General features: G+C 38.8%; 1 long non-coding RNA gene across 1 annotated transcript in view; it reads right to left on the bottom strand.

Moving 5' to 3' along the window:
- Positions 1-21,135, bottom strand: part of LOC136856607 (uncharacterized) — a 66,845-nt gene that overhangs the window by 42,842 nt on the left and 2,868 nt on the right. The window contains exon 2 of the long non-coding RNA XR_010858420.1: positions 1,442-1,478. This is a non-coding gene — a long non-coding RNA (uncharacterized lncRNA). The remainder of the gene's footprint in view (positions 1-1,441; positions 1,479-21,135) is intronic.

Below are 21,135 nucleotides of genomic sequence, written 5' to 3'. Positions count from 1 at the left end.
AGGTTTTTATTAGTTATATAGAAAAAAACCATAATGAAAAAACCAATTAAAACTTCGCGTTTTCAAAATTCGAAATATTACTCAAGATAATCTCTCTCTCTCTCTCTCAGACTCCATTAAAAATTATTATTATGGTGAAAAAATAAATTTAAAAAAAGTGCTCAAGTGATTCACGTTTCCTCTCTATACAGGTCATGTGGTTCAGGTCAGGTCATGTGGTTCAGGTCAGGTCAAGTGGTTTAGGTCAAGTCATATGATTCAGGTCAGGTTATGTGGTTCAGGTCAGGTCATGTGATTCAGGTCAGGTCATGTAGTTCAGGTCAGGTCATGTGGCTCAGGTCAGGTTAAGTGGTTTAGGGCAGGTCATGTGGTTCAGGTCAGGCCATGTGGTTCAGGTCAGGTCATGTGGTTCAGGTCAGGCCACGTGAATCAGGTCAGGTCAAGTGGTTCATGGTAGGTCAAGTTGGAATAATTGTCAGTGGTTTAAAAAGACAATGTGGTTAATTCCTTTTATGGTGCAGATTCCAAACAGAAAAAGTAGAGAGAGAGAGAGAGAGAGAGAGAGAGAGAGAGAGAGAGAGAGAGAGAGAGAGAGAGAGAGAGTTCCGTTAAATTATATACTATCATATAATTGCCAACGAGATATAATCATCATTTCACTGATCTAAAACTATCCATAAAATCTCTCTCTCTCTCTCTCTCTCTCTCTCTCTCTCTCTCTCTCTCTCTCTCTCTCTCTCTCTCTCTCTCTCATATACAAACTGAAAATTCCTCCTCTTCCTTCGCTCAGGAAACATAAAAGTCTAAAAACTTCATATATAAAATGGTCTAAAAATTTATTCGTCAAAAAAAAAAACGCAAACGTCAGCAAAAAAAAAAAACACACTTCCGGTTAAGACCACACACATCCGAGCAAGAAAAAAAAAAAATAGCCAGGGGGTTTTTCATAAGTTGAGTTCGAAGGCAGAGTAAAATACAGGCATGCCCAGTGGCATTCAATCTGGAATTTCAAGCCGTTTGTAAATTCCGCTCCTAAACACATCGCACACGCAATGACACACACACACACGCGCGCGCACACAAATACATACACATACACACACACACACACACACACACATATATATATATATATATATATATATATATATATATATAATATATACGTTTATGTATGTATAAATATATACATGTACACGCATATATAGCCTATATATATATGTGTGTGTATTTATGTGTAAACATATACCATACAACGATATAAAGAAAAGCACAATTAACGACAGACACACAGTCAGACAGATAAAGAAAAAAAAAAAACTATTGAAATGAGAGTATTTAATTCGCTTTTAAGATTTCAAATGACATAAAACACCTCTTCTGTCAGTCACATACAAACTGCATCAATGCAGTAAAATACTGTTATTTAATTTCTACTTACCATAGTTTGGCTCTTTGATAAGATGGCTTTCCCGTTTCTGCAAGAAGAAAAATATCAGTTAGTACTTGTTAACATTAAATGGTATATTTATAAATATATGTATGTATGTATGCATATGTATAATATATATATATATATAATATATACATATATTTATATATATATATATATATATATATATATATATATATATATATATATATATATATATATATATATATATATATATATATATATATATATATATATAATTTCCTTACATTAAAGAATATAGGTAGATTGCTGAACAGCAAATTCGCAAAGCGAGAGAGAGAGAGAGAGAGACACTGAATTTTGCCTTACATTAAAGAATGTAGCTAAGTCCCCGAACAGCAAAATCCACGAGAGAGAGAGAGAGAGAGAGAGAGAGAGAGAGAGAGAGAGAGAGAGAGAGACGATGCCCGTGTAGTATGTCTAGTGTGGACTTGAGACCACCGAATGATCTGGCCTCTCTTCTCACCGTTCAACCGAAGGTATTTGGCATCTGATTACTCTCTAGACCATCTTTCGGCCACCGTGCCACTTTCGGCCCGTCTTTCAGCTCGTTTTTGAGCCGGACAGCCGTCATTCCTGCTTGACAAGAGGCGAAAATATAACGCCGTCCACCCACCCTTCCATTTCGGGCCGGAATAAAAGCGCAAAATCGCCGGGGAGTGCAAAATACAAGAGGTATGTTGGCACTGCATTCCGAGAGCCAAGGCGGTGTTGCCGTCTCGCTGGGCCTACGTGCACCCTTATCGGTACCGAATACTTCTTCATCGGTTCGCGGAGCGCAAACTTTCCCCGGTTGCGGATTCTTTTCTGGACGAATGGGCTGCGGCGACATCTAATTCGCGACGGCGAGCAGGACGAGCAGGAACAGGAGGCAAAAATGAAAAGAGAGCCTATATGCACTTCTGAATTGGCAGACTCCCAACCTGTGTCAGCTGTCGGTCTGAAGAGGGAGGGATTAACAAGGGACCCCCAACTATTGCCATCGTGGAGTTTTGTTTCTTTCTTCATCGTCGTGCCGTGTCGTTAACGGGTACGTGTGTTTACCGTTAGGGAATGGAGATATGCGTTTAAGCAATCCAATTCGGCGAGGGGATACGAAGGCGTTATCGTATCATTTCCTCAACCTGAGTGATGGCAGCAATGTTTAGCGGGTGTAGGCGACGTAGGTCTAATCATGACACACAGAGAGAAAGAGAATGAGAGACAGAGAGAGAGAGAGAGAGAGAGAGAGAGAGGTTAAACCCGCAAGAATACGCCCGATAAAGGAATGCAGGGTGCCTCTATACATCTATCTCCCTCCCTCTCTACGAGAGAGGTGGAAAAATAACAGTATTCGAAAGTCTTGTTCAAGACCATAAATCCGAGGTATGTGGCGAGCAACTGGGCGTGAAAACTGGAGTTCATTTACCGCAGACTTGCTCGCTGCATTCCACACATACCAACATGGTACACTCATGTACGGTACTTATCAACTCAAGCGGTCGGGAGGCGGGAAAAGGAGGAGGAGGAGGAGGAGGACGAGGAGGGGGGGGGGGGAAGGGAGAGAGACAGAGATAGAGGGAGGAGATGGAGGAGAAAGAAGATAGGGAGAGAGAGAGAGAGAGAGAGAGAGAGAGAGAGAAGGGGAGGGGGAGGTTGAAGTGGGTCCTCGCGTTAGGTAGGCTGCAGTACCTCGCAGCTAAAACATCCAATCTCGTTCTTCTTCTTCTTTGCTCTCTCTTTCTCGCTATAGCAGATTCCTCGACGTCTCTCTCTCTCTCTCTCTCTCTCTCTGTGTTCTAATATTGGCCTTTCAAGGAGTAGGAGTATATTACTCACATATATGCTATGACTGACACGTTGCCTTTCAAACTTAGTCTTACGGGCGTTAGACCTATAAAACCAAATTGTGTGTTGTTCCCCCAATAGACCGAGTACCCAAAAGTCTCATTGTCAGTGAAGTTTTGATATTTTCACCTTCAAAATAACCCCAAATATCCACCTCTAAACCTGCCATTTAGTTTTATAACGAAAGGTAAATAATAAACATTGATAATAAGAAATTTCGACTTGAGTTATAAATTCCCAGACCGTACGGTCAGTGGCTTGATGTAGGCCTACATTCTCGACACGGAATCTTAAGCTCGTAGCTGATATTCCAGATATCTAGGACATTTCCCTTGTCATAATTTATAATTCTGCGTCACAATTTATAACAAACTAAACGACGGATATTCGATGAAGAAATGTTACGATAACTGTTTCGCTACAGAATTCCCCAAGTGGCTGTAGTAGGTAGGGTAAAAAGATACCCTTATTTTTAAAACAGTCTCCAGACCTTGTTGCACAAAACACACCCAGCTCCTACGGTTTTTTGCAAGGAATATATATATATATATATATATATATATAAACTCATTGAAACCGTCCCTCTACAAGAATGTCTCTAATGAAATTTGCATTCCGTAGAGCGCAGCTCGTCTAAGTTGCAACAGCATGATTCACTGATGAGTGGATATGGCGTTCATTATGCATCAAAAGGTCACCATTTGTCTGTGGTGGGCTCGCTTCTTGCTTGCCTGCTTGAAGGTTTTATTATTTATTTTTTTTTTCATCCTCTTTTATTTTCTTATTCTGCGACACAGTATCTGAACGTGTGTGCGTGGTTTAGCTGTTTACTGAATGTTTTAAAAAGACACTGTTTACAATTTTACGTGTTGCTTAAGGTTCTAAACTTGTCTGTGGTTCAGCTGTTTACTGAATGTGTACAAGGGCACAGTTTATTTTACACTTTACACATGGCTCGATTTTACACTTGTCTGTTGTTCAGCGTTTTACTAAATGTGTAAAATGGCACAATTTATTTTACATTTTACTCATTGCTCAATTTTACACTTGTTCTGTGGTTCAGCTGTTTACCAAATGTGTAAAAGGGCACAATTTATTTTACACTTTACACACTGCTCAATTTTACACTTGTCTGTGGTTCAGCTGTTTACTAAATGTGTAAAAGGGTATAATTTATTTTACACTTAACACATGGCTCAATTTTCTTGTTATTCTGTGGTTCAGCTGTTTACTAAATGTGTAAAAGGGCACAATTTATTTTACACTTTACACACCGCTCTAGTTTCAGCTACTTCACTTTTTGAAACCACCTCTCAATTTTTCACATCATGAATTTAAAAAATAATGATTAAAGGTAAACATTGTTTCTGTAATAATCGTTAAAATAATAGTTTTTTTTTTTTTTTGCTTTTTACAAATCTGTGAGAGAATTTGACATGATGGGTTATTTCACTCTTTATGGTAATACTTATATTTAACAAAAATATAAAAAGGGTATTCAATTCTCTCTCTCTCTCTCTCTCTCTCTCTCTCTCTCTCTCTCTCTCTCTCTCTCTCTCTCTGTGGCATCCTCCTTACTCACTCTTCCTGCCCTGCCTACTCAACTATCCTCTTCCTGCTAGGAGGAGGAGGAGGAGGAGGAGGAGGAGGAGGAGGAGGAGGAGGAGGAGGAGGAGGAGGAGGAGGAGGAGGAGGAGGACGTCGGATTCCATTCACTTCCTTTTATTCTTCTTCTTCTTCTTCTTCTTCTTCTTCTTCTTGGCTTCGTTAACGCTTCCTTCGCCGTCGTAAAGACTCAGAAGATGAAACGTTTCAGAGAGAGAGAGAGAGAGAGAGAGAGAGAGAGAGAGAGAGAGAGAGAGAGAGAGAGAGAGAGATGGTAGTATAAGAAATGGCAAAAAGTTTTGGAGAGAGAAGAGAGAGATGGTAGTATAGAGAAATGGCAAGAAGAGAGGGAGAGAGAGAGAGAGAGAGAAATGAGAGAGAGAGAGAAGAGAGAGAGAGAGAGGTAAAAGAAATGGCACGATGTTGAGGGAAGAGAGAGAGAGAGAGAGAAATAGCACCGTGTTGTGGGAAGAGAGAGAGAGAGAGAGAGAGAGAGAGAGAGAGAGAGAGAGAGAGAGAGAGAGAGAGAGAGGGCAGAAGGCCTACTATACACCAACCATGTGGGCACTGCCGGTTTGAACCATGCCTGCCTTCTTCCAAACTACCCCCTACCCACCCGCCCACCCCCAACCATCCGCCTCCCCTAATATCTCCTTCAGTAGGCCTACGAGGTCCACCGCCCCCCCTCCCCCCACGCCCCCAAACTTGTTGCCTACTTCCGTCCCGGGCTTCCTTCTTATCCTCTTCCAAAACTGCCTCCTGCTGTTTGTGATTTAGGGTATCCAATAGGATGGCATATTTCTCGCCGAGTCGGCTACACTGAGGCGACCATTTTGTTTGTTTACTTCGAAGTGCGAGATGGAATTACACAACAACAACAACAACGTGGCCATTAGGATTTACATATTCTCTCTCTCTCTCTCTCTCTCTCTCTCTCTCTCTCTCTCTCAGCAAACTTGGTGTCTTCACTTTTACTGTCTTCTCTCTCTCTCTCACTCTCTCCCTCTCTCTCTCTCTCTCTCTCTTCACAGCAAACTTGGTGCCTTGCCTTTTACTGTCTTCTCTCTCTCTCTCTCTCTCTCTCTCTCGCTGTTATATTACGCGACTGCTTTGTAACTTATTAAACCTTACAAGTTGATATTCTCTCTCATAATCATCAAAGTGTTATTCCTGATAACTGCCGTTATTTTTCATAATTATCATCACATCAATTGTGGACGAATCATTTACTCTGAACAAAAGCAGTTGAACAGGTACAGTTGTTCTCTCTATCTAAGAGCGATCGGTTACACACACACGCACACACACACATATATAATATATATACAGTACATCTCACTGTTACACTTTCTGCAATAAACTCGACAATAGCTACAGATTTCTCTCAAAGACTTCTGAAACTTATCACTGCCCTAAAACGGAAGAATGCAGTATCTGCAAAAATACAAAACTGAGAAAAATGGTAGATACTGCAGTTTTCCCTGGCCTTACTACTGATTTCGCAGATACAGCAAATGGGACCCCCTAAATAAATCACTGAAGAATCATTCTGAAACTGCAGTAACTTGTGTATTAGCGTTTCACGAGCCCAATAGGTGGCGCATCTCAAATTCGAAAATTTTGCAGATCAGCGTGTCTCACATTTTCGAAAAAAGAATTTAAACCATAATACTTCCCTGGTTATCAAAAGGCTCATGCTATGAAATATTCATCATATTCTTTGCCTCGAAGCGTGTCATAGCATAATTACAAACAGCTCACAACTGTGGAGAAAGTTCTTTAAAGCACATTCTTCGCGTTCAGCATCCTGTTAAATTGGTGTCGAGTCGAGTTTCATGTGTTGCCGACACGGTGAATACATGTCGGCAATCTGTCACATACTTATCAGAAACCAGTTGAAAACAAATCAAACACCGTAAGAGGACGACGAATCTCCATTAAATTGGCTTCGAGTCGAGCTCCACATGTTGCCGACAAGATGGATAAGCGAGTTTAAAGGTTGGTCCACACTATGGTTAAACACGTCATCAACATGTCGCAAACATGTGATAAACACATGTCGGCAACTTGTCGCATACTTATCACAAACAAGTCGAAAACAAATCAGACACCGTAAGAGCAGGACGAATCTTTGACAAATGTTGGGCAATTGTATGAAGCACTAGTCATTGACTGGTACTCAATCTGAAGCATGACATAGCATAACGACAAACACTCTCAACCATAGAGAAAGTTCTTTAAAGCACATTCTTCGTGTTCAACGTCCTGTTAAATTGGTGTGGGGTCGATCCCCATGTGTTGCCCAAAAGCAGACTCAGTGCAGTTTCGGGGTTCGTCCACACTGTGGGAAAACATGTCTAAAACATGTCTTAAACACATGTTGACAACTTGTTGCATATATATCACGTCTTAAACATGTCATAAACACATGCTGGCAACTTGTTGCATGCATGTCACAAAATCCCCATATGTTGTGGACAAGACGAATCAGCGTAGTTTAAGGGTTCCTCCACACAGCATTAAAACATGTCAAAGACATGTCGACAACTTGTCACACCCATATCACAAACATGTTGAAAACAAGTCAACGACCGTAAGTGGAGGATGAATCTCTGACAAATGCTGGATAATCGTAGAAAACATTGGTCAGGACTATACCAACAAGTTGTTGACCAGTATTCAACCTGTTTATGATGCGTGACGTGTTTATGGTGATTTACTACAGTGCGGTTGCACTCTAATGAAACTGCTGAATGATATACAGAGGAGTGCAGCGGAGCAATGATGATGTAGGATTAAAGGATTTATAGGATAAAATCCTTAGGCATCGGTTATGGAAATTCACCTAAAAAGCCAAGAAATTGGGGCACTTTTGTCCATTCAGTGCACAAGATGGAATTGGAGCGGTTGGCCAGAAAGAGAGAAGAAAGAAAGGAGAATGGAGGTCAAGTAAAAGGCTAAAAAAAGTGGGTGCAGCTATGGCCGAAGCGACGCTTCAGACAACCTTTAGTAATGCCTACAGTGCACCAGTTGAAGCTCACTGAGGCACTGACCCCCTACAGGGGACAGAAGCAGTTAATTTTGCGGAAGTTTTATTCAAGTGTTTAGCAGTGACAAAGAACAAATGTGGCAATGATTAACATTAACAAAATGTTTTGGCCTGGTAGCGAAAGAAATCTGATTTAATCAGCGTCTGCGCATGCGCGCCTAAGGATACTCCTGTCACATGTTGTGGCATTAGTATCAGCGTCGGAACAAACATGACTCAAAGCGAAAACAAATACGAAACTTGGAACGAAAATAAACATGAGAAATCTGTGTCACTAACATTACAAACCGCTTGTATAAACTGACCGTTTCCTCTCTCTATTAATCATCTTACTTCACGCCCCTTGTGTTATTTTTCCTAACACAAGAGGACAATTTTTACCAGTGACTTAAGAGGTGCGGCCGGATATCTGTCATTTTATAAAGGAGTTTCGTCAAATTCTCAGTCAACAGTAGAATGACAAGTAAAATTTGCGCCGAAGTTTCTTCGGCGCAATCGGGTTTTCTGTACATCGTATAATCAAGGCCACCGAAAATAGATCTATCTTTCGTTGGTCTCGGTATAATGCTGTATGAGCCGCGATCCATGAAACTTTAACCACGGGCTAGTTGTGGCCTGGCCTATATCGTTGCCAGATGCACGGTTATGTCTAACTTTAACCGTATATAAATAAAATAAAAACTACTGAGGCAGATGGCTGCAGTTTGGTACGTTTGATGATTGGAAGGTGGATGATCAACATACCAATTTGCAGCCCTCTAGCCTCAGTAGTTTTTAAGATCTGAGGGCGGACAGAAAAAGTGCGGATTGAAAAAAGTGCAACAAATATTTTGTGTGTAACATCCATCATGTGTAAATTATTCACCAGTGAATTTCTTTTGTTATCACAGTAACTAAAGAAAAGTTAGACTACAGATAAAAAAAAAACATTGATAGCTGCGGTCGGGAGCGTTGATTTTAATTCAACAAACTGACGGCACGGGCTCTTGCTTCCTAAGAATCGTGTCGGCAATGTTTAGCATGGGGTTCGGTAACCGGCAGAAAAAAAATTTTCGGTGTCTAGTGGTTATAAAATCTCCCGTGTCTGGAGGAAAAAACTTCGGTGTCTAGTGGGGAAAAAACTTCGGTATCTAGTGGGGAAAAAACTTCGGTATCAAGTGAGAAAAAAACTTCGGTATCTAGTGGGGAAAAAACTTCGGTATCTAGTGGGGAAAAAACTTCGGTATCAAGTGGGAAAAATTCGGTATCTAGTGGAGAATAAAACTTCGGTAGCTAGTGAAAAAAAATCGGCATCCAGTGGAAAAAAACTTCGGTACCTAGTAAAAAAAAAACACTGGTATCTAGTAGGGAAACAATCTCGGCACCCAGTGGGAAAAAACTGGTATCAGTGGAAAAACTTCGGTAACTAATAAAAAAAAACCCTTCGGTATCCAGTGGGAAAAAACTTCGGTATCTAGTACGGGAAAAAAACATCGGTAACTAGTAAAAATAACCTTCGGTAACTAGTGGGAAAAAACTTCGATATCTAGCGAAAAAAACAATGTTCAACACAATTATCGATGTCCAAAACCAGTACAAATATTGCAATAATCAATCTCTCACTATTATTATTATTATTATTATTATTATTATTATTATTATTGAATTAAATATAATTAAATATCTGGGTATTTAACATCCCTTGAAGGGTAGATTTTAAAAACATAACTTTCAGTGATATTTTTATACCCAGGGCACAGGGAACCAAGGACATGGATATAATAGATTTTGGGCACTGGGTATAGCTGTTGAGCTCTACTAGTTCCGAAGGAGAGAGAGAGAGAGAGAGAGAGAGAGAGAGAGAGAGAGAGAGAGAGAGAGAGAGAGAGAGAGAGAGAGAAGGGGACAAAATTTTATGACCGCAAGGACAGTCCATGTCGGTTGGTCGACCGAGAGAGAGAGAGAGAGAGAGAGAGAGAGAGAGAGAGAGAGAGAGAGAGAGAGAGAGAGATATCAAAATTGAACACCATAATTCGGCCTCGTCGATCCCATTAAATGTCTATACTATGCATTTTAATTGAGAGAGAGAGAGAGAGAGAGAGAGAGAGAGAGAGAGAGAGAGAGAGAGAGAGAGAGTTACTACACCTTGGCTGTGGTATTCTCCTTCGTCATGGGTTCCTTACCTTCCAAACCAACAAACCCCCGCCCCTGCCCACTTCCCAACCCCCCCCAACTCCTCCCTTCCTTCCTATCCACTTCTCTCTCTCTATATTTCCTCGTGGTTATTTTCCTCCCTTCCTCTGACTGTTTCTTCGCTTCCCAAAACGCTCTAGACTGATTGATTGACGCGTTTATTGTCTGGCGTCGCAGTGTCTGTGGTCAACGACGCTGCCGCTGTCCCGCTATTCGGAATCTTTCCATGTTTTAATTTTCAAGTCTGAGGTTTTATTTTCCCTAATGAAACTGTGATATATATATATATATATATATATATATATATATATATATATATATATATATATATATATATATATATATATATATATGAAATTAAATTAAATTATTTCTAAGCATCTGACGTCAATGGCTTAGAAATAAAGTCGAAACCAGTCAGGACCTACACCCAGTCTTCATTTTTACACCTGCGGTGATGTTTCATAAAGCAAATCACGCGTTAACGTGATTATAATAAATCATTCATATATATATATATATATATATATATATATATATATATATATATATATATATATATATATATATATATATGACAAACATCATTACAGTAATTACAGTAATAACAGTCATAATAGTAATAACAGAAGAATAAAGGGAAATAAAAATAGGATAGGAAATAATAAGTTGAACAAGCGTGCCGACACTAATTCATAATTCTAGAAAAAAAAAATTATCGTAATTTACTCAAGCAAAATCTTGTTCCCAAACCTTAAGTTTCCACAATACAGAATTATAAATGGTATTCAAAACAGTTCTTGAAACCTGAATTGCCACTGACGTCAGAATATTTCACACCCTTTTGGAGTTATAATTAAACCGTACCATTCCATAGTCTTCAAATGTTTACACTGTGCATTTTAATCCAGAGAGAGAGAGAGAGAGAGAGAGAGAGAGAGATAGGGCACCATAATTTGGCGCTGTGCATTTACCCTGAGAGAGAGAGAGAGAGAGAGAGAGAGAGAGAGAGAGAGAGAGAGAGAGAGAGAGCAACTATCAAAGAGCACACCATGCTTATACTAAGCATTTTAATGAGAGAGAGATTAGAGACTTAGAACAAGAGCCTTTTCTATAACCCATACATTTATCGATAAAGTCAAACCATTTATCAAAATTCGAAAACATTCGCTGCTTCAGCCATCTACGAATGTTTCATGATGAAACATTCACCGACAGTATCTGAATGTTTACACAGTTATCAAACCGTTGAATGTTGGCAAAAGAGAGGACCACATTTTCACGACAATTTTAAAGGAAGATTTTTAGTAGCTTTATATTTTTTTTACAGCGGATTTTGATCTCAGGTCCATTGGGAAATTTTCATGAATTAGCTTTATATTGAAAAATTCATTTTTATTTCAGATTGCGCTCGTTATCCAAATATCTCTCATTGAAGCATAATGAGATTATACCATCATCAGGGATTTCTTTATAGCCAATTACCTGTATAAACCTCGTTTCCGTTATGAATTGCAAATCGATTTCACTTCCGGCGCTGATTACGAAATGCAAATGATTCTAATTAATATTTTTTATTGTTGTCGTTAGCGGCAAAAACATAATTATAATTTCAGCTGTAAATTGCAGCGAGTTTCCGTCGCTAAAAGCCAGTTCTCTCTCTCTCTCTCTCTCTCTCTCTCTCAGCTTGACAAACCCGAAGCTGAGACTGTTATAAATGTATATCATTTATGCATGCATGCATACATGCATGTATATCGGCCTTACCGCCTGGTGTCAGGAAATACCACGGTCATACAATGAACATTACAATGTCCTAATGATGGGGGAATCATTAATGTCACAAAAGGCTTCGTTGTATCTTTATTCCAAATGTATATGTATGTATGTGTGTATGTATGTATATCTATATAATATATATATATATATATATATATATATATATATATATATATATATGTATACATATATTTATGTATATATATAATATATATTATATATCTACAGTACATATACATACATCTACATATATATACAGTATATATATACATATAAGTATATAGATGTGTATATACATAGATATACATATGGATAAGTGTATATTATATATACATGTGAACATGATGTTCAGGAAGATAATAAAAAAAAGAAAAATAACAAAAATGACGAGCAACGGGGTTGCCTAATAACGACGGAATCTCTAATCTACATCCTGGTCGTGACGTCACGGCATCCCCACCCCCGCCACTGTCACCAAGAATTTGGGGCTAATTACGGAACTGCCGCTTCCCCCGTCGGCACCGATACAACATTTACGTTCATTTAACGGGAACAAGGACGGAGATGACGCTATCGGTAAAAAAAAAAAAAAATTGGAATAAGCGATATATTATGGGATAGTGATTGGTTTCATAATAGCGATAATTGTGGAAAGTTAACAATTTTATTATATTTTCTCGACTTGGTACACTTTAGCGTAGCCTACTGAATAAAATGGGTTAGTATACACACACACATATATCTCTATATATCTATATACTATATATAAATATATATATAGATATATATATATATATATATATATATATATATATATATATATATATATATATATATATATATATATATATATATATATATATATATATATATATATATATATATATATATATATATATATATATATATACATGTACATATAATCCACAGGCTTTTAAATTCGTTCTAAAATCACATGTGATTAACAAGGATGATTAACATTCGAAGCCGTGTAACATCACCAGCAATTGCGACTGTTTAAACAGTTGACAAAAGTGGTCCACAAGAGAAACGAATTCCCAGGAATACCGGAGTGTCCCGAGGCGATTCCCTATAGGCCTAGTTCCTGGCGAATTCTCAGGTCAGTTAAGGGAATTCTTTGCAGATCGTTTGCGCTACAGAATGGAGCATAGAATTTAAGCCCAAAGGCCAAGCGCTGGCAATTATTGAGGTCACTCAGCGCTGAAAGGAGAACTTAAAGAGGTTTGAAAGGCGTAACAGGAGGAAAACCTTTTGCATTAGGAGAGGATTGAGACAAGTAAGACGGAAGAAAGTGAATATGAACGGAGGTTTAGTAAAAGGAGTGAAGGGCGTTGCTGCTAGGGGCCGAAGGGTCGCTGCAAAGAACCCCTGAGTAATGCCTACAGTGCACCACGTGAGGTGCATTGACGGTACTACCCCCTTCACGGGGATATTTGGTAATATAGGCCTAACAGCATCAACATTCTGCCATCATTTCCCCTGTCTAGACAATCGGAGTCGCTACTTCTAAAATAGTATGTGTAAGAGAGAGAGAGAGAGAGAGAGAGAGAGAGCTATTATACTGTTGGATTCTTGAGGTAACTAGCAAAATATTCATACATTTCGCGATATATTGTGAAAAAAATGAGGAAATCACTGAGCAGACTGAATTTCATAGAAAGAGAGAGAGAGAGAGAGAGAGAGAGAGAGAGAGAGAGAGAGAGAGAGAGAGAGAGAGAGAGAGAGAGAGAGAGCGTCCAAGCAGCGGCGAATAAATATTTGTATTGATATTTGGAACCTCTTTCAAGACTGGCAGAATTTTGAAGTCTTATTACAGAGAGAGAGAGAGAGAGAGAGAGAGAGAGAGAGAGAGAGAGAGAGAGAGAGAGAGAGAGAAATTTGGAGGACGTCTATACGAAAGATTTAATATTCACCATAACATGTCCACATTTCATTAACTAATGTCAATCATTTTTCTTTATATCACTGTATTGTATTCACAGTTACTGGAAGGTGCCGTGACAGGCTTATAAATAATAATAATAATAATAATAATAATAATAATAATAATAATAATAATAATAATAATAATAATAATAAAAATTTAAAACCCTCAGATTTGTAAAGATTGTCGCTATAAAGATTGCTAAACAAAACAAGTAAAAAATGCGCCGAAGTTTCTTCGGCGCAATCGAGCTTTCTGTACAGCGTATAATGCTGTATGAAACTCTCAGCCACGTCCCATGAAGTTCTCAGCCGCGGCCCATGAAACTTTCAGCCGCGGCCCGGTGGCGGCCTGTTTCGCTGGCACCTATAGCGGTCATGGCTAACTTTAGCCTTAAATAAAATAAATACTACTACGGCTAGAGGGCTGCAATTTGGTGTGTTTGATGAAGATTGGAGGGTGGAAGGAGGCGGGGATGGAAGTATAGTAAAATGCTTATAGTGTATATTATATCTTGCATCTTTCGAATACAATAGAGTATAGAATTTAGGCCGCAGGCCAAGCGCTGGGACCTACGAGGTCATTCAGCGCTGAAACGGAAACTGACAGTAAAAGGGTTTGAAAGTTTTAACAGAAGGAAAACCTCGCAATTGCGCCACAGGAGAGGGTGGAGGAAAGTAAGACGGAAGAAAGAGAATACGAACGGAGGTACAGTAAAAGGAATGAAAGGGGGTTGCAGCTGCTAGGGGCCTAAGGAATGGACGCTTTGCAAAGAACCTTGAAGTAATGCCTACGGTGCACCGCGTGAGGTGCACTGACGGCACTTCCCCCCTACGGGATGAGCGTATTTTCTCCAATCAATAAAGTGCTGGCTAGGTGGTGTGGATGGTGTGGTGTTTGTGAGGGGGCTAGACGCGATGCTGGCGAGCGCTTTTTAAGTAGGTGTATGAAGCATTTAATGAATTAGTTTACTACTACACAGGAGATTCATCCATGATTCAGACGTTAAAAGTATGAATGTAGAAGTTACCGCTGTGTTGATATTTCTGTTAAGTGTAATGGGTCAATGGGGGGAGGAGGAGGAGGAGGAGGAGGAGGAGGAGGAGGAGGAGGAGGAGGAGAAGGAGGAGGAGGAGGAGGAGGATTATACAATAGAAATACATAGGCGCACACCATACGCATAAAACGCTCAGTGAATCAGTATCAACAGCTGCTGTTGTAGTCATAATCTCCACTATATTTTACATTCCCCTAAACATTAATAATGACTAACAACTGCTGTTTCTCCTCTCCATTAAAACAACAACAAATCAACGAAACAATAAAAATACAAAAACTGGGCGAAAGGGTTCATTCCTACACACAATCCTTGACCCGCCCAGAATGTGACATCAACGCACTCAAGTAGAGAGAGAGAGAGAGAGAGAGAGAGAGAGAGAGAGAGAGAGAGAGAGAGAGAGAGAGAGAGAGTACGAGATGGGCGTGGAATGTAACATCATATGACTTTGAGTCACAGATGACGAAGAAGAAGATGATGATGATGATGATGATGATATTTGCTGATGATGACGAGGAGGAGGAGGAGGAGGATGAGGAGGAGGAGGAGGAGGAGGAGGAGGAGGAGGAGGAGGAGGGAGGAAGGGGGGAGGAGGGGGAGGAGGACGATGGTGATGTCACATCTACAGCCGCTATTATTAAATAAAGGAAAAAGAGGAAAAACCATAGTTTTGGTCTCAACCAAGGAAAAACCGCGTTTGTTGACTGAGATAGATAAGAGCGAATCGGAAGGAAATGCGAGACAAGAAGAAGAAGAAGAAGAAGAAGAAGAAGAAGAAGAAGAAGAAGAAGAAGAAAGCCTAAGGTCTGCTACCCATGCAAAGAACAGCTGATCAAACAGAGGACGTGCGAATTGCGCGCACTCCGTTTCTGCTCTGTAGAAGCTTCCTCCGTCTCCGCGGACAGAAAACACCAATAAAAATCTTAAATAAAGGGATTTAGAAAACTTAAGTAACATATACAAAAGAAAGACATTGCTTGGAAGCAAACGACTATGAGATTAGCGATGGATTAGAGAGCAAGAGAAGTGACGAGTAGGAAAAGATTGCAGCGTAAGTTGCATCACTGTACAGATTTCGTTGAAATGGCTGACACAGGGCGATACACCTACAGTCGTACCCTCTTTTCATTTCGGCAAGGGTACGAATACTGGAAAGGCAATATATATATATATATATATATATATATATATATATATATATATATATATATATATATATATATATATATATATATATATATATATATATATATATATATATATATATAATGATTGCTTTATGTATACTTAACATCGATTTTTATTGAAATGTGTTTGTGAAATTTGCTACATATTAAGATCACAAAAGAATCAATGGATTAAGGAATAGCGGTTGTCTGTATGTATGTATCTTTGTATGTAATATATATATATATTTTTATACATACAGTATTATGCAGACTTGAACACTACGCCATCTTGATAACTTACTACCCCGTGTTTTTTTTGAAGCTGACAGTAAATATCCGCAGCTGATATAATTGTCACCAACAGCCAATCACGATTACCTCAATGATGTCGGCCGCGGATATTTACCGCCAACTACAACATAAAGACTAAATAAATCACTTTCTGTATAATTAGGAACCTGCACTGAACCAATTATTTAGTGTTAAAACATCTATTATACCTAAAGGCGTCGCTCAGTTACAAAACAGTTTAGATTCATTTTCCCATATTTCACATTAGATGGAATATAAAATTTAGGCCAAAGGCCAAGCGCTGGGTCCTATGAGGTCATTCGGCGCCGAAAATAATGCTGAAACAATTGTTAGGGGAGGGTGGAAACTTAAGACGAGAGAAGGAGAATATGAACGGAAGTACAGTAAAAACGGATAAAAGAGGTTGGCAGCTAAGGGCCGACGGGACGCCGTGAAGAACCTTAAGGAACGCCTACAGTGCACCACGTGAGGTGCGCTGACGAATTCTTCAGTCATTTCAATAACAACCACAATCAAGAAATCAATAAGTCTGGAATAGACCGACCGCATTGCAAAGTAGATTGCATATACATATTGCAATGTTGCAATGATATTCGCGATCAAAGTCCGAAATTCTGCATTATACCCATTTAAAGGGACAGTCCACTAGGACCTCCAGCAATCCCCCTAAGGCTGGTAGCGAGACATTCAATCAATTATCTAATCACTTTCAAATTCACGACCTTTCTATAAACGAAGGATAATGTGTCATGTACTATAAAACGAAGTACAAAAAAGTACAAGGAATGTTATTTATACAAGATACAGACTATATACTACCAGCGATGACTTGGCCGTCTTTACATTTCTAATAAAAAGCGATTTTCAACAGATAGTATGGAATAAAATATACTGTAGAATTTAAGGCCAGAGACCAGGCGCTGGGACGTATGAGGTCAATCAGCGCTGCAACGGAAACTGACAGTAAAAAAAAGGTTTGAAAGGTGTAACAGGAGGAGGACTTTTTGCAGTCAGACGGAAGAAAGAGAATATGAACGGAGGTACAGTTAAAGGAATGAATGGGGTTGTAGCAGCTAGGAGGCCTAAGGAAGGGACACCGCAAAAGAACGTTGAAGCAATGCCTACAGTGCACCTCATTAACGGCACTGCCGCCCTAAAGGGATTTCGAACACATGAATCAATTGCAACCGAGATACAACGTTTTGGGGAACACACAGGAGAGAAAAAGCATCAGAAGCATCATCAGTCGCGGTGCTTGCAGAAAGCACCAGACCTTTTTAATTCTCGTTCAGAACAGGAGGCATAATGTGTCAGGGCGTCACAAAATGGACTAAATATAGATCTTCAAAGAGACTAAGGAGTGGCTCCTCAAATTTTTTATTTGTTTCTCGCGCGCAAATGTCTTTCTTAAATGCTGCATCGTATAATCTGTTATTACAAGACCGTGAGGGGTCTCTCTCTCTCTCTCTCTCTCTCTCTCTCTCTCTCTCTCTCTCTCTCTCTCTCTCTCTCTCTCTCTCTTTACTTGTTTATTTCGTGGGCACAAATTTCCTTCTTAAATACTGCAGCACATTCTCTTATTGAAAGACCTTAGGGGTCTCTCTCTCTCTCTCTCTCTCTCTCTCTCTCTCTCTCTCTCTCTCTCTCTCTCTCTCTCTACTTATTTCTTGAGTACAAATTTCCTAACTAAAAACTGCAGCGTATAATCTATTACTAAAAGACCATAGGGCTCTCTCTCTCTCTCTCTCTCTCTCTCTCTCTCTCTCTCTCTCTCTCTCTCTCTCTCCAGCAACGAATAACAAACGCGTCTTTTATAAAAAAGATAAACACACGGAAGAACTGAAAATCTCTTCTTCGCAAGTGTTCAAAATCCCAGTACAGAATTGTTCACGAAACTTTTGTTCGTCCAGTTATTCGAGACCAGATGGCGGCCCTCCGAAATATGTCATGTCGTCCCTTTAAATTCATTATACGCTGTCGTTATCTATGTTTACATCTTACGAGAACAATTTATCCATTTGTTTATTTTATGAATTTTTTTCAGGCCGACCCCGTTATCAAAATATCTTTTTGTTTTTATGTTGCAGTATTAAATAATCAAGGACTGTGGCAGTTTACAAGATCATTCATAAATACACACACACACACACACACACACACACACACACACATATACATATATATATATATATATATATATATATATATATATATATATATATATATATATATATATATATACACACACACAAACACACACATATCTTCTGTGCGTGGATAGAAACGGCGTATTTATAGACACGAAAAAAATCAAAGAAATTTAATAAATTCGCAGCATTATACAAATTTATAAATGAAACATGTATTTATCAATATATACCAAACGTACATTTTTTTATAAGCTTACCGACTTCTAGTAATTAAAGGCAATTTCTATGTGCAAACCTCAGTTATTACGAGTACTTGTATATTACAAAAGTACACAGTTTTGTATATTACAAAAAAAAAAATACATAGCTTATATATATATAATATATATATATATATATATATATATATATATATATATATATATATATATTTGTACAACTACGCGTAAAATATATATCACCCACCGAGTGAACTATTTATATAAGGCAACTTTGACGTAATTACTTTGACGAATTACGTAAAATACAAATAAAAATCAAGCGTAGGTTAAGTTAGGGAAATAAATCAACCGCTGAAATGAATTACGAAACAAAATAAAAATAAAAATATGAAAAAGACAGAGATTAATTTGGAAATCTAAAGAGAAAATACAAAAATACAGCAGGGTTACATAAACGCAAGAGGAGTTACAGAATTAATGGTTGAATAACTGTTAATGTCACAAAGCATGTTATCTCTTGCTAACTGAATTAGGGGGGGGAGGGGGGTGTATGTTCGTGTATATAATATGTGTATGCACAAACATACACAGGAAAAGTATGAAACTCCATTCACGGATGATTCATGAACTATATAGAAGAGTATACACATTATTGATTGCAGTGTCACATCTACACACACACACACACACACACACATACAGAGAGAGAGAGAGAGAGAGAGAGAGAGAGAGAGAGAGAGAGAGAGAGAGAGAATTCCTTTCGTAGATGATCCATGAACTATATATACAGAAGGGTATAGTCTACACATTGTTAAGTGCACTGTCAAACATCTTCAGAGAGAGAGAGAGAGAGAGAGAGAGAGAGAGAGAGAGAGAGAGAGAGAGAGAGAGAGAAGACTTGAACTATACAGGAAGGCATACATGAGGTACACTAAAGTATCACATCTACCGAGAGAGAGAGAGAGAGAGAGAGAGAGAGAGAGAGAGAGAGAGAGACTTGAAGATAGAGAGAGGCATACTTGAATGATACACTAAAGTATACACATCTACACTAAAGTAGACATCTAGAGAGAGAGAGAGAGAGAGAGAGAGAGAGAGAGAGAGAGAGAGAGAGAGAGAGAGTCTGCACTCGATGCAGAAAATAATACTGATAAACCGACAGACACTGAACCAAAATATTCTACAGCCCACATAGGCCTAACTCCAGCTCAGAGTTCTAAAATGAACAAGATATGACAAAATGCCGACGGACATGAAGTATATATCTATAAATATATAAATACCATAGTATTTTCCCACCCATATATATAACGAGGGATAAAACGAAGGCTATATTATCACATATTCAGGCTCACGGCAGCCATTTTCCAAAGGGAGATTAGAAAACGTGGCCCCAGTTACGATCAGTTTTTGAGTTTTTTGGCTGTCAATGTGTAACACCGAAAAAATACTGATGCGAACTACTTATAGTACTTATGATGTGAATAGTACTGATAGTACTAACCGATAGTACTAATAATAAGAATGGTACTGACAGTACTAATAATGAGAATACTAATGATATTGCTATTGTGAATGGTACTAATAGCGCCGCTAATGTGTATAGTACTGTAAGCACTAATGATGTGAATAGTACTAAAAATACAAATAATGTAAATAGTACTAGTAACGTGACTAGTACTAATAGTACTGATAACGTAAATAGTACTAACAACACTAATAATGTGAATAGTACTCATAGTATTGTGAATAGTTCTCATTGCACTAATAATTAAATAGCACTGAAATAATGACATGAACAGTATATACATTACTAATAATGTGAATAGTACTAAAAGTACTAATAATGTGAAAAGTACTAATAACGTGAACAGTACCAACAGCACTGATAATGCGAATAGTACTATTGCATATAGTACTCACAGTACTAATCATGTAAACAGTACTAGTAATAGCACTCACAACGTGAATAGTACTAACAATGCGAATAGCACTGATATGATACTAATAATGTCCCCAGTACTAATAGCGTGGATAGTACTATTAGTGCTTATAATGTGAATAGTAACAGACCGAACAAATACCAATAGTACTAACGCGAACTTTTGGCTATGGGTCGAAAATAGTACAGAAGACATACATAGATGCATGTGAGAGAGAGAGAGAGAGAGAGAGAGAGAGAGAGAGAGAGAGAGAGAGAGAGGAGAGAGGAGGAGGAGAGGAGGAGGAGGAGGAGGAGGAGGAGTAAGCGATTAACAGTAAGAGCGTGGGAACATGGGTCGTGGGAGAGTAACGCTAAAGGAATGTGGGTGCGAAGGATAATCCCGGCAGAGAGAGAGAGAGAGAGAGAGAGAGAGAGAGAGAGAGAGAGAGAG

This window comes from Macrobrachium rosenbergii, chromosome 36 (assembly GCF_040412425.1).
Source record: "Macrobrachium rosenbergii isolate ZJJX-2024 chromosome 36, ASM4041242v1, whole genome shotgun sequence".
In the NCBI taxonomy this organism is placed as follows: Eukaryota; Metazoa; Arthropoda; class Malacostraca; order Decapoda; family Palaemonidae; genus Macrobrachium; species Macrobrachium rosenbergii.
The sequence above is the reverse complement of the archived record's forward strand: the minus strand, read 5'-3'. Positions and strand labels throughout refer to the sequence as shown.